General features: G+C 48.1%; 1 protein-coding gene across 1 annotated transcript in view; it reads left to right on the top strand.

Moving 5' to 3' along the window:
- The window catches only part of PSMD14 (proteasome 26S subunit, non-ATPase 14), a 532,244-nt gene that overhangs the window by 124,803 nt on the left and 392,531 nt on the right, over positions 1-14,910 (top strand). The window lies entirely within an intron of this gene.

Genomic DNA, 14,910 nt, shown 5'->3' with positions numbered 1-14,910 from the left:
ATTTGACAAACCAAAAAAGGTTAATGGAAGATTTATCAAACCTGGGCCTGATTTCGATAAATGGCCGATCCCTGGGGGACAGACCCCAAGCGGCAACTTTTCACGACACTACGGCCAGCTCGGCGATCGACTACACCTTCCTGTCTTTTTCAATGTTCACATTAGTACAAGCCTTTAGAATTGGCACATTCGACTACAGCGACCATCTCCCGCAAGAATTGACACTGAGGGCTCAAGGAACAGCTCTGACATTTCCCACCAATGGCCCAAAGCTATTGACTACTACAAAATGCAAAAGAATCAAGTGCAACATCAGTGATCCGGAGCGACTAGCGAAAGATGTGAAGCTGTGCTGGTAAAGCGCTGCAGAACTGAATGCTGGTAACATTACTGCCTGGGAGTCCTTCTTGAAATCTTTTGCCCTCTCGAATTCCAAGTCTAATTTGTCTCAAGTAAAACGATGTACAGACAGGCCATAAAACACCCGTCCGGCCCATTAGCGACTCAAAAAAAATTCTCAGACTCTTCTATCTCCCGATTTAAGGGCAATAAAAACAGCGATAAATAGAACACTCCGCGAGCTGCGGAAAGCCGGGAGTGATAACGACCTAATTACCAAACTGAGAGCATTAAAGTGTCACAAGAACAAAATCCTGTGGCGAATCAAGCAGGAACAAACCTGGGCGAAACTGCTCTATGATTCAAAAAATAACAACAGCGCAAGATTCTGGAAAACCATCAACAAAATAGAGAATCCGAATGCCCATGGTGTGAACTCTCACATCACTGAGAACACTTGGGCACATTTTCTGTTTAAATACTTTAACAATGAAGGCCCATGCAAAAATCAACAAAGCCCTACATTTTGCCAAGCGATCCATACGGTTTTAAAACCTTTAGTTGAGGAGTCCAACTTCCCAGGTTCAACTGCCCAGTTGAAGGGTCGAATCGCGAAAGGCCGAAAGGAGGGAGCTCCTGGCCCAAATGGAATTCCACCCATCCTCTATAAGCAAGATCCAACTTATTAGGCCGATCAATTGCTCCCTCTTTTTGTAGAAATCTGGAGGGCCGAACAACTCCCATCCTCCTGGAGGGGTTCAATAATTACCCCAATTTACAAAAAGGGCAATAAGAACGAGGCAAAGAACTATAGGCTCATAGCCCTTCTAGATATAGACGCCAAATACTTTTCGGGGCTTCTCTTGGAAAAATTAACAGCATGGGCGTCACGCAAAAAATTAATCCCCATTAATCAAACCGGATTTCAAAAACATCTGGAGACCACGACAGATATTTTAGCCCTTTCCCTGATGACAGATGCTACAATCAAACACAAAAAAACACTATATGTGTGTTACATCGATTTTTCTGCTGCATTTGACAGCGTTGACAGAGGAAAACTGTGGGCAAAACTTTCAAGGTGGGGAGTTGACCCCAAATTGCTGAAACTTCTGATGTTACTACATACAGATACCTGGATCCAAGTAAAACTGGGTGCCGGCAACGGTCTGTCAAAAGAAATACCAACCACAAAAGGGTTGAAACAGAGGTGCGACCCTGTTCAACCTTTTTATGTCCGACCTCTCCAAAGATATGGATAACTGTAACCACCATGCCCCAAAGCTAGGGGATTTTACGCTGTCCAACCTACTATACGCAGACTACCTGATACTAATCAGTCAAACACCAGTAGGCCTGCAACACCTCATCAACACCACAAGCAAATTTGCCGAAAAGAATGGGGTAAGCGTAAACACAGAAAAATCAAAGGTGATGGTACTAAATCAAAAATCAAAAAAGCATGTTTTCCAGTGGTCTCTCCAAGACAAAACAAGCATTTGCAATGCAATAGGTCTCAAATTTGTGAGAGTTAGTTATTGGCATTATAAATGATAATGCCTTTTATATGTGTTTTAAAAGCCTGCAATGTAGGCATAAACACACACTTTGTAGTTGTAGTAGTAGTTGCTTACGAGAAGCAAGGCTGTTAGTAACTGTCTGTTTTACTGGCAGCTGTGCATTTTGTAAGTAAGGACTATAAGTACAAAGTGCATATTTATACGTGCTTGCATGCTTTTAATATACATATATAAAATGCCTTGTTATTTAGAATGCCAATCGGCCAATGTCTCACAAAAGCGAGACCTATTGCATTGAAACGGTTTGGTTATGTGCACTTATCTAGACAGTGTATACACACAACCCATGATAGACGGGGACCGCTGACAGACATCTCTTTGTGTTGTGGGAAATGTTTGCTTCACTGTCTTTATGCATTTATGCTTGAAGGTTCCTATATTTGATCACACTCAGTACATTTTGATTTATTTTAAGGGCGAAACGTACATTACGTGACGGTTGATGTATAAACGTAAACAGAGGCAATTGTGGGAGAGGCCGGTGTGAGCTTGTGTGGTGTGTGTCTGTACATGTGTGCTTGTCTGTTAGGGGCATGGGAAAAAAATTTAAGAATGTGTGTGTGTAAGCGTGCATGTGTTTTTCGGAGTGTATCTAAGTGCGTGTTTATATCTGTTGGAGTGTGTGAGGGCTAGGTGTGTACGTCTGTGTATTTGTACGAACATCTGCGTTTGCGTGATTGTGTATCGTTATATGTGTGTGTCAATGTGAGGATGTTTGTGCGTATCTCTGTGTAGTAGAGGGTAGGTGTATGTATTTGTGTGTGGGTGTGTCTTTGGGTGTGTGTCTGGGTACTTGTTTATGTGGATTTGTGTCTTTGGGGGCGTGATTTCGTATATATGTGTGTATTCGTTTTTGTATATGTCTTGAGTGTGTGCCGGTGTATATGTGTGTGTAATATCTGCGTTAGCTTTATTATGTACTAGGATACGTGTGTGCGTTTGTGAGAGAATATCAGCGTTTGTTTGATTGTGTGTGTATGTGAGAGAATATCAGCGTTTGTTTGATTGTGTGTGTGTATGTGAGAGAATATCAGCGTTTGTTTGATTGTGTACGTCTGTGTGTGTGTGTGTGTGTTTGTCTCTCCAAGTCCTTTCTGCAGCGGTTTGCCTCGGCTGACTCCTCCTATGCAACAGCGATACATCAATAAAAGGCTGTGTGTTATATCAGCACTAGTGGTAAGGACTTGCAGTGCGGGCGGGTGAAGGGGTGGGGGGGCAGCCAACATCAGGCCGTGTACAGTGTGGCAAGTGTGGCGCTGTGCCTGCACCAGAGCGCGCCTCCTGCAAAGCAAGACCATGTTTGCAAGCCCCCGCCACCGATTTTGTAACCACACAGCCCCCAAATAAGCCGCCCTAGAAATATTCATAACATGCAGCATCTCCGAGGGGCAGGAAGATGGTAGGAGTAGATTTCTACAAGTTCTGGCCCACGTGATTGGCGAAATAATTAATTCAGCATGTCCCTTACGAAACACAGCGTCATCATTAATCTTCCAAGCAAAGAGGACTCCATCAGACTTGAGACCTGAGGAGATCCCAAGAATATAATATACAAAGGGTTAGAAGTATATTCGTGGCGCTCCTGCCTCTTTGAGAGTAGCATCTCTGTACATAAAGAGTTTTTACTTTAATTCGTGAGTTCTATTCTTAATTAACTTAGCTGTCATATGCTTGATAAATCGCACCCTTTGCCTCCTGCTCTGCGGCCATACGCCAGCCAGGAGTCAGTATGGGTGATATACCGACCGTCTCGCTATAAATGAAAAATTATGGGAGTGAGCGTGTGTGTGCTGCTATCGCCGTGGTATGCATGGAGGTGGTTGCTGTTGGGGGTGGGGCTTTTGGGGTAATAGTCACTGTCGGGCATCTGCCATCTATTCTTACAGCGGAGAAAGGGCCCGAGCCTCTTTTCATGCCAGGGTCGCAAATTTCGTCTCGCGTCATAATAGGCTATAAAACAGGCTTGAAATTTTACCTAAGGCAGTCTTTAGGCAGCAGATAATGGGTTCCGAGCGCCCTTTCCCTGCTGGCAAATGCGACATGCACAATAGGAAGAAAGTGGTAACGATGGAGGGAGAAAAGAAAAAAAACAATGAGGAAAAACAAAAGTACATTCCAGCGGCAGTTAATAGAGTAAGAAGCAGTAGGAGCTCGATAACAGGGAAGGAGTGAGCAAACTACTAGCTGGGCAAACGGGGCTAGGTCAACGCGTGCACACGTCCTTGGCTGGATGTGCTACTTAAACAGAACAAGCAGCACCCAAACACCTCTGTAGGGAACTGTGGTCGTGGGGGTGTAGCGGACCGGAATACCAAGCGCGGAGGCCGTATGTAGTGGGCAATGTTTGTTTTATTTATATATCTCTGGTTATACAGGGTAAGTATCAGTCTCGAATGTCCAACAAATTAAATCCACAGCTCCTTGGTTGAAAGGAAAGTCGGGGCTTGGGACGCGTGCCAAGGTGGTTCTTCCGGAGTTCCGGCTTGGGGTCGTCCTCGGAGGTACCGGGAGGGAAACAAAGAAACAGAAGAAAGGAGCCGTTAGTCCTGCCGGACTTCACTAGTCGGATCCCTGTTACCAACACCCGGGTCCGTGAGGGGAAAGAAGACTAAAGTGAGGAGGGTACGGTAGGGTCAGGGTAGGTATGGGACACAAGCCGGGTATCGAGATGCAGTAGGGGTGCTGAGTGGAGGGACGTGAGGGGACGAGGGTTTCTTACAAAGTGAACTAGTGCTTTACAGTATTTACAAAGTGCTACGGGTGACGACGTGATCCTGAGGAGTTATCTACAACAAAGGGGTTATTTACACTGCACCTAATGTGCTACAAGGGTGATTCCGAATCACTCACCCGCTCCGCCGCAACTCTCCGAGTTGAGTTGCGGCCGCTCCCCAGCAACCTCCGTTGGACTCCACCAATCTTCGGACCAGTCGTCGTCTTCTTCTTCGGTCGCCTTCTCCTTCGCCGCTCCGGTCGGGGTCTCCTGCCACAAGCTCAATCCGACACCTGACTGTCTCTGGGTTCCGGCTTTTCCAGTGTCCGGGTCTCGTGAGGGGGAGGTGCTTCCGGGGGTCAGGAGGGCGTGCTTCCGGGTGTCCGCCGTTCCGGATTGGGTCCTGGAACAGAGGACAGAGGGTTAGTCTTTTGGTGGGCCGGCTTGTTGCTATGGACGCTCTGGCTGTGACTTCCGGATTGTACGAAGGGCTGAAGTGCCGCGGACCAAGGACGGCATGAGAGGACGCCGCATCACATCCCCTTCCCCTAGCTGTCCTTCTAGTACGGGTTTGGGTCATGGGGTATCGGGAGAGGTAATCGGCATTGCCCTGTTCTGTTCCTTTTCGGTGTATTGTCCGAAATCTATATGGTTGCAGGGCTAGGAACCAGCGGAGGACCCGATCATTATGTCCTTTATTACGGGCCATCCACTCCAGAGGGGCATGGTCAGTGTAGATGATAAACTCCCTCCCTTCTAGGTAATACCTTAGACTCTCAACAGCCCATTTAAGGGCCAATGCTTCCTTCTCCACGACTGCATAACTGGTTTCACGGGGATATAGTTTACGGCTCAAGTACAATATAGGGTTCTCATTCCCCCTTTCGTCTTTCTGTGAAAGAACCGCCCCTAGGCCCTGTTCCGAGGCGTCTGTCTGTAGGAGGAAGGTCCGGGAATAATCCGGACTTACCAACACTGGTTTGGAGGTTAAGGCAGTCTTGAGACGAGAGAAGGCTAGTAGTAGAGCGGGAGTGGGATTCTTTAAGATGGTTTCTGTTTTGGCCGATTTTTTTAACAGGTCAGTGAGGGGGGCTACAGTCTGGGAGAAGTTGGGTATAAACCTGCGGTAATAACCTAGCAGGCCTAGGAATGCCCGGAGGTCCTTTCGGGACTGGGGGAATGGAATGGACTGAATGGCCTCTACTTTCTTTTCCTGTGGACGTATCATTCCCTCGCCTAAGAGGTAACCCAGGTACTTCACTGATTGGGCTGCTAGAGTGGTCTTTGCGGGATTGATGGTGAACCCGTAAGCGCCTAATGATGCTACGACTTTGCCTAGATGATCAAGGTGTTCCCCCCAGCTATTGCTATGGATAACGATATCGTCGAGGTAGGCTCCGGCATACCCGGAATGGGGCCTTAACACATGGTTCATAGCCCTTTGGAAGGTGGCCGGTGCACCGTGTAGCCCAAACGGTAACACCGTGAACTGGAATAAGCCGTCCGGGGTAGAAAAGGCAGTTTTCTTTCGGTCCTGGTCTCTTAATGGGATCTGCCAGTAGCCTTTGCAGAGGTCTAATGTGGATATGTACCGGGCTTTCCCTATACTCTCGACCATTTCATCGACACGTGGAAGGGGATATGTGTCGAAGGTTGATATTTTGTTTACCTCACGGAAATCTATGCAAAACCTGACGGACCCGTCAGGTTTAGGCACTAATACTATGGGGGAATTCCATTCACTGACGGAAGGTTCAATGATCCCCATACCCAACATCTGCTCTGTTTCCTGCCTTATCACATTCCTAAGGGCTTCGGGGACCCTGTAGGGACGTAGCCGTACAATCTTTCCGGGTTCGGTTTGTATGATGTGTTCTGTAATGGTCGTGTGACCTGGTGAGGAGGAAAACACTCCCTGTAAGGGCTGTAGCGTCTCCCGTAGGCTCTGCCTCTGCTCTCTGGTCATCTCGGGATCAAAACAGGGTTCGAATGAGAGGGAGGTTTGTAGGCTAGTGGTGGATAAGACAGGCCGGGGTCCCTCCCATTTTTTTAGAAGATTGATATGGTACACCTGGGTGGTTCCCCGAGTGGGGTCAAGCTCCAGCTCATATGTGACAGGGGTCACTTGGCGAAGGATCATATAGGGTCCTTGCCACTGTCCCAGTAATTTATGGTCTGATGACGGTCTCATCAGGAGTACTAGGTCCCCGTCGCTAAAAGCGCGGGGTTTGGTACCCTTATCATATTGCCGTTTCTGGCTGGCTTGGGCGTTCTCCATATTCTGGCAGACTATGTCGCGTATTTGAGAGAGATGGGTTTTTAGGTTTTCTACGTATTCGGGCAGGGGTCGGGTTCTGTCAGGTTCGGCCTCCCACGCTTCTTGGGCCATGTCAAGGAGGGTGCGGGGTGGTCGACCATAAAGCAATTCGTAGGGGGAATATCCTGTGCTACTCTGGGTTTTGCAGCGTATGGCAAACAGGGCCAACGGCAACATCTCCTCCCACCTCTTTGCTTCCAAGGCCAACATTTTCTTTAGGGTCATCTTAAGGGTAGCGTTGTAACGCTCTACCAGCCCATCCGTCTGGGGGTGGTAGGCGGAGGTGCGAATCTGCTTTATCCCTAGGTTTGAGCACACTTGTTTCATTAGGGCAGAAATGAAGGGGGTGCCCTGATCCGTAAGGATCTCCCTGGGGAACCCTACTCTCGAAAATATGGAGATGAGTGCTTTAGCTATGGTCTGTGTCGTGGGTTGACGTAAGGGCACCGCTTCAGGGAAGCGGGTGGCGTAGTCCACAAGAACCAGGGCGTACCGGCAGCCACTGCGGGAGGGGAGTAGGGGGCCTATGATGTCCATTCCCACCCGGGTGAAGGGGATGTCAATGAGAGGCAGAGGGAGTAAGGGAGCCCTGGGAGGACGGTATCTACTGTTCCTCTGACACACAGGGCACTCTCTACAGTATTGTTTGACCTGTTGATGTACTCCTGGCCAGTAAAACTTCTCCAGGATGGATAGGCTGGTTTTTTCATCGCTGAAGTGGCCCCCTAGGAGATGGCTGTGGGCAAGGAAGAGTACCTTATCTCTACAGGGTCCGGGGATCAGTAATTGGGATGGTTGGCTAGGACCCCCTTTTCTATATAGCAGTCCATTTTTTTTAAAGAAATAGGGACCTACTTGGAGGGGATCTTCCTGATCTAAGGCCTTTCCCCAGGCCTCTTGCAGGACGGGATCTTCATGCTGCGATGCCCGGAATTCCCTGTCCGTTTGCCAGGGATGGTCATCAGGAACCACAGGGTAGGCGGTAATGTGGTTTCGTTTCTCTTTTCTTTTCTGGTTGCGGGTTTTCCGTGTTCTGATCAGTTCATCAGCAACCGGGTGTTCCCTGGAAAAGGGTGCTTCTTCCCACCATTGGTTTAGAGAGTCTGTTGTGTCTTGTACTAGTTTCGGAAGGCCTGCATAGTCGCTCCCTAAGATCACTTGTTCAGGAAGGCCCGGTATCAGTCCCACTGTGAGGTCCGTTCCGGGATCAGCCGGGTGCCGTACTCGTATCTGGGTGGTTGGATATTTCTTGGTGTACACATTGTATGGCGACCATGCCAGTGGGTGGTCTCGGTGGGGTTGGCAGGTCCTGGGGACGTAGAACACTCTGGCGACAGCCCGTGTCAGCCAAAGCCAGGAGCGGATGTCCGTCCACATATACTGGACAACGGAATGGAGGGGGCTTCTTTCCAGGTGTTGCACAAACATAGTTCTGTACCAGGCCTACCTCCATGGGCTCGTCCTTCTGTGGACATACACGCGCTATGTGGCCATAGCCCCCGCAGTTGTAACATTGTGGACCCGGATTGGGTGGTCTGTACAAGAGCGGAGCTGGTAGCAGGGGAGGAGGATCCGCTTTCCGTGGAGGAGGGGGTCAGTGGGGTCGGACTGCGTTTATGTGTGATCTGTGGGGATGTTCTTCCCTGCCCCTGGGTGTTTCTTGGGCTCGACTGTAGGCGCTCGCGATCTCCACCGCGCTGTCCAGGGTGAGATGTGCATGTTGCCGTACCCATCGTTGAGTGGCCGGATGTAGGGAGGCCAGGAACTGTTCCAAGTAGACTTTAGCAAGGATATCTTCTTTTGTGGAGGTATCCGGGCGTAACCAACGATTAGCGAGGTCCTTAATGCGGAAGGACAGGGCCCTGGGGGTTTCCTGTGGTCCTTCCTTGGCTTGGCGCAGTTTCACCCTGTAGGTCTCCTCGTCTATACCCAGTCTCTCAAGTATACACTTCTTGATATCAGCGTATAGCGGGTTGCCCTGTATATTGGCTTGCTGATATGCGGCTTGGAGGTCTCCGGTCAGTAGGGGCCCCAAATACTGTCCCCATCGGTCTGCTGGCCATGAGGCGGCCTGGGCTAGCCTTTCGAAGTTTGTAAAAAAGTAGTCCGGATCGTCCCCCGGAACGTACTTTTGTAGCACCACTGATGGTAGGGAGGTTATGGGTCGTTGTTGCTGTTGACCAATGACGTCCGTCAGCTTACCCATGGCCTGGTCATGGGCATCCCCCTGGCCCTTGAGGACGTCGTGTAGTTGTCCCCTGTCTTCCTCTGCAGTTTTCAAGAAACGCTCCATCAACTTTCCCAACATCTCCTGGGACTCGGCCATTTTCTGTACGACGGCCTCCATGCTTCCGGATCCCACTTCTGACACCAGATGTGGTCGTGGGGGTGTAGCGGACCGGAATACCAAGCGCGGAGGCCGTATGTAGTGGGCAATGTTTGTTTTATTTATATATCTCTGGTTATACAGGGTAAGTATCAGTCTCGAATGTCCAACAAATTAAATCCACAGCTCCTTGGTTGAAAGGAAGGTCGGGGCTCGGGACGCGTGCCAAGGTGGTTCTTCCGGAGTTCCGGCTTGGGGTCGTCCTCGGAGGTACCGGGAGGGAAACAAAGAAACAGAAGAAAGGAGCCGTTAGTCCTGCCGGACTTCACTAGTCGGATCCCTGTTACCAACACCCGGGTCCGTGAGGGGAAAGAAGACTAAAGTGAGGAGGGTACGGTAGGGTCAGGGTAGGTATGGGACACAAGCCGGGTATCGAGATGCAGTAGGGGTGCTGAGTGGAGGGACGTGAGGGGACGAGGGTTTCTTACAAAGTGAACTAGTGCTTTACAGTATTTACAAAGTGCTACGGGTGACGACGTGATCCTGAGGAGTTATCTACAACAAAGGGGTTATTTACACTGCACCTAATGTGCTACAAGGGTGATTCCGAATCACTCACCCGCTCCGCCGCAACTCTCCGAGTTGAGTTGCGGCCGCTCCCCAGCAACCTCCGTTGGACTCCACCAATCTTCGGACCAGTCGTCGTCTTCTTCTTCGGTCGCCTTCTCCTTCGCCGCTCCGGTCGGGGTCTCCTGCCACAAGCTCAATCCGACACCTGACTGTCTCTGGGTTCCGGCTTTTCCAGTGTCCGGGTCTCGTGAGGGGGAGGTGCTTCCGGGGTCAGGAGGGCGTGCTTCCGGGTGTCCGCCGTTCCGGATTGGGTCCTGGAACAGAGGACAACGGGTTGGTCTTTTGGTGGGCCGGCTTGTTGCTATGGACGCTCTGGCTGTGACTTCCGCATTGTACGAAGGGCTGAAGTGCCGCGGACCAAGGACGGCATGAGAGGACGCCGCATCACAGGAACCATTGTCACCACTCACCCGTGTCCAGCATTGTCTGCTTCGTGACCGAAAGCCAAGTTCAGCGTGATGCCACGGAGTGCTAGCGGAAGTCAGGCAGCCTTCGTTGGGACGTGGGCGGGGCCTGCAAAGAAACAGGAAGGAACTGCCGGGAGAACGTCCTGGAACCCTGCACGCTGAATGCTGGCTGCCGAGGGACACGCGGAAAGAGCCCGGTGAGTGGAGGGGGGATGGGGGGTGTACGTGCGTGTGTCTGTGTGTGTGTTTGAGTGTGTCTGTGCGTGCGTCTGTCTGTGTACGCGTGTGTCTGTTTAAGGGGGGATGCGTGTGTGTATGCAGTGTGTGTGTGCCTGTGTATGCATGTGGCTGTATATGTGCGCATGCGCGAGTGTGGCTGTGTGTGTGTTTGCGCACGGGAATCCGAGGCATGAGATGGGCACGGCGCCGTGCGCGCCCACAAGGTGCAGTCAGCGCTCGTGTCCGAACCCTGTCTCAGATTCCCAGGAAACTGAAAACAATAGTTGTCGAGCTAGACGGCATGCTACGCTTGCGCAACTCTAGCTCGACCTAAAAATGGAAATAGTCCAAGAATACAAGTATCTGGGCATAATTTTTGACTCAAATGGCTCCTTCAAGCAACAACAAACATCAATAAGGAACAGAGGGATCTCATTGGCCATTGCATTAAAAAACATCAAAAATAAAATAGCGGGCCCAAATTTAATCCCCTTGCTAGACATCTTTCTTGTGAAATTGCTGCCGTCAATTACATATGGCAGTGAATGTATGAGAGGGAAGGACGAGACCATCCTAGACAACGTGGTCAGCAAAACATTGCGAATACTATTCGTGCTTCCTCCATACACTTCCCCAGCACAGCTAAGGCTCGAGTTTGGCCTACAGAAGCAGCAAATCGCATGCAAGGGTGCATACGTAAAATGCTGGCACAAAGGAAAGAACGTGGAAATAGACTTTCTGAATGCCCATCTTTGGAAAGACTTGGAAATAAACAAGGACTCTCCTGCAATGGTCTACCTCCAAGCAGCCATAAATTCCCTTGTGCTAAGAGATCTTTGGGACTCGAGTTGTACACACAATTGCTTCAAGCGTCTTGTCAATAAATCTGTGAAAACAATTTCCTTGGAAGAGGACAAAGCAGTAAACCAAGAGGTCCCATGGGTGGTTTGTGATTCAAGGCTACATCAGCGCCTCACCACAGCCATACCTCCGCACCGGCTTTTCAAGGAAGGCGAAGGAAGACTTTTTGCAGTTGAGGATAGGGGGTAATACCATCTAAAGCACATCTTCCCCCCTGGATGCGCCTGGACTGCAACCCCAAGTGTAGGCTTTGCGAAAATGCTAAGGACGACGTTCTGGACCTGCTGTGTAGCTGCAAAGCTCTAGATAGTATCCGAAAGAGCTTACTAACACAGCTTTGGAACCAAAGACGTTTGCAAACTCGTAGACAAGCTCTGTTGATGAGCTTTAAGGGAGAAGACATCCAACTAGCATGCAGGCTAGTGCGCTTTATGAAATTAGTCAACACGGCCCTAAGCCCAGCGGTTAGTAATTGAATTGGACTTAGCGTGAATGGCTTCTGCTCTTCAAGACTATTTTCCTTTGATAACCAAATACACAATTGATCGTAAGAGTCCTTTTTCACTAATGCATAGTACTGTACCAGCCGCATGGTTCTTCTTTCACTTTTTAACTTGTCTAAATGTTTTTTAAAATTGCTTTCCAAAATGCTTTATTCATGTACTTTTCTCCTTCTCGTTTTTATTGCCTAATTGCAAAGATTTTAATTAATCATGCAATAAAGATTATTATTATTATTAATATTCTACAAGTTACCAATTGAAACAAATTGTCTTGTAGGTTCCTGTGGATAGAACATTTGGATATTGTTCGCATTTGAAAAGCAGCTGATACATCCCCCCAAAGAAGGGTTCATTTGTTGGAACCCGAAATGCATCGGGATCTTTTCCGATTTTGTTTTGAAATTGCATATCCGATAATTATGTGACATTGATTCCTAATGTTTGATTTTTTACAAAAACATTTTTGACACTGTAATGCAAAGTGCCATGCAACATCTTGTTTAGTTTTGCAACATAAATCATGCCTCATGTCTAAAATGAAGATGTTTTAAATATGACACGCACAATGATGTGATTAAATATAAGAGCCTCTTGAGCTTTTTGAGTTAAGAATATTAATTTCGTAAGAGTAATTTAATTGAGACGATTAGCGTCGTCTATTAAGCTGTGCTCCTTTTTCAGGCTGTGGTGATCCAGAGCCTTCTTTCTATTGTTCGTTAGCACACAGCGAGTGACAGGGATCTGATCTCTCTCATCATAACGGCAGCACGCGCACAAGCCTAAGATTAAGTTAAATCTTTATTATATCAGGTTTACATTGATCAATTGAGGTGTGCAGTTACACTCTACTTATTAGTATTTTAAAGGGACAGCACTACAAGATTCCTGCACTGCATGGACTCAAAAGTACATGCCGTGCTATAAAGCCCCCTTTGTTTCCTCTTCTCCAGGATTTACATGGAGGAAGAACCTCCATTTATACCTTGGAGGAGAGGAAACTTATGATATGCTTGGCGGGACAGCTGTGGTCCCGTCAAGCATATTCTGGCCTCTGACCGCTGCTCCAACACAAGGGAAGCAAAAACATTGAGTCAAAAATTGAGACATAGAGGCTATCCACGCAAACTGGTACGTCGGGCATTGAAAAGAGCATGGTATTGTCCAAGAGACACCTTACTAGAGCCTCACTCTAAGACTGCTCATGAGAAAATTACTTGTGTGACTACATTCTCCCCCGCATCCAATGCTATAAAAAAGAGTGTCTTAAAGCACTGGCCAGTTCTAAATGCTGGCATTCTTAACTTGGACCGACCTATGTTTGCGTTCAAAAGAGCCAAAAACATAAAAGACCATTTGGTGTGTGCTACACTTCCTCAACCTGACACAAGGAATACTTTAAATGACATGTGGAATCTACCCCCTGTGAAAGGCCATGCAAAGTGTGGGCAATGTATTTCGTGTGACACAACTATAGAGGGTAAAATATTCACTTATGGTACAATCAAATATACGAGACATCACTTTACAAACTGCAATTCACAAAATGTGGTGTATGCAATTTTCTGTCCTTGCATGATGATATATATAGGACAGACCAGCCAGAAGATCAAGCTGCGTATGGGACAACATAGAAGTCGAAACCGATGCCAAACTGCCAATGCACCACTGGTGGAACATTTTAAAGATAAAGGGCACTCTGAAAACGACTTCACATGGACTGTAATTACACAAGCCAAGGCTCCCCCAAGAGGAGTAGACATTTCGCAAATTCTAAATAAGGAGGAGCTGCATTGGATCCTGAGGACAGACAGTATACAAAAGGGGCTCAACAGAGTTGAGGACTGGACCTCTCTGCTCTAACTGAGCCAATAATATTGTTAATATGTTACTGTTAAAAATGTCTAATAGTTATGACTTGAGAAGGTCACCGAGCACATTCACTTCACGTTGGTCACTCTATTTTTCACCACTTTAAGAAGGACGCCTAATCACTACCCCTCCGTACCCTCATCACCGTTTTTAACCTTGTTCACTAAGGACGGTTTTCATGATACTCCAACTAATGATTTCCACCCGTGTAGAACTATTGTTCATTGATTTTTACCAGTAATATGTTCAGCCCTTAGAACAATGACCACTCTAAGATGGCCGCCGAATCCCAAAAACGCCCTAGGCAAAGTCTCTTCTTTTATTTTCACACATCGCCGATTTTAACAGTGTCCATTAAGGGCGCCTTTTCTGATAATAATGATTGTCAGTTCCAAATATTGTTGTCCATCCACGTAGAACTAGTGTACATTGAGTATATACAGGAACTCTGTTCAGCCCTCCCTGTACAAATGACCACTTTAAGATGGCCGCCAAATCCACAGTACCGCTCAGGAACAGTCCTTTCACTGTTTCAAGTCCATCCCCTGTTTCATAATCACGCATTCCCGCCAGCATGCACGAAGCGATCCCCGCTAGAACCCAGCTGTCCGGCTATCAGGCAATGTCAAAACTGTAAGTAACGCTTGAGCCTCGCGCTATCCCTAACCCTCCAGCGAAGAAGGTAATCCCCTAACTTTTGCATTACCTCTGCTCCCATAGATAACCCTACTATGGAATTCTGAACCGCCGAGAACGCGAGCACGACTCCGTTTTTTAAAGTAAGTTTCTCGCAGAATCACGCCCACTTCTGACCTGGTCCATGTAACTTAGGCTAATCCTCCAGCGAAGAAGGTAACTCGCTAACCCTTTCATTACCTCTGCTCCCATAGATAACCCTATCATGGATCTTTGAACCGCCGAGGACGCGAGCGCGATTCCATTACTTATAGTAAATTCCTGGCAGAATCACGCCCATTTCTGACCTGGTCCACTTAATCTAGGCTAAATATAGCAATTTCTCCCCACAGTTACAAACGGTGATGCGCTGTGATTATTCCTTCACACTCATGGGCATTGCAATACCTCTGCTCCCCCTGAGAAACTAACCATGGCTTTCTGAACCACTGAGAACGCGAGCATGGCTAC

This window comes from Lissotriton vulgaris, chromosome 2_1 (assembly GCF_964263255.1).
Source record: "Lissotriton vulgaris chromosome 2_1, aLisVul1.2, whole genome shotgun sequence".
NCBI lineage: Eukaryota > Metazoa > Chordata > Amphibia > Caudata > Salamandridae > Lissotriton > Lissotriton vulgaris.
The sequence above is the reverse complement of the archived record's forward strand: the minus strand, read 5'-3'. Positions and strand labels throughout refer to the sequence as shown.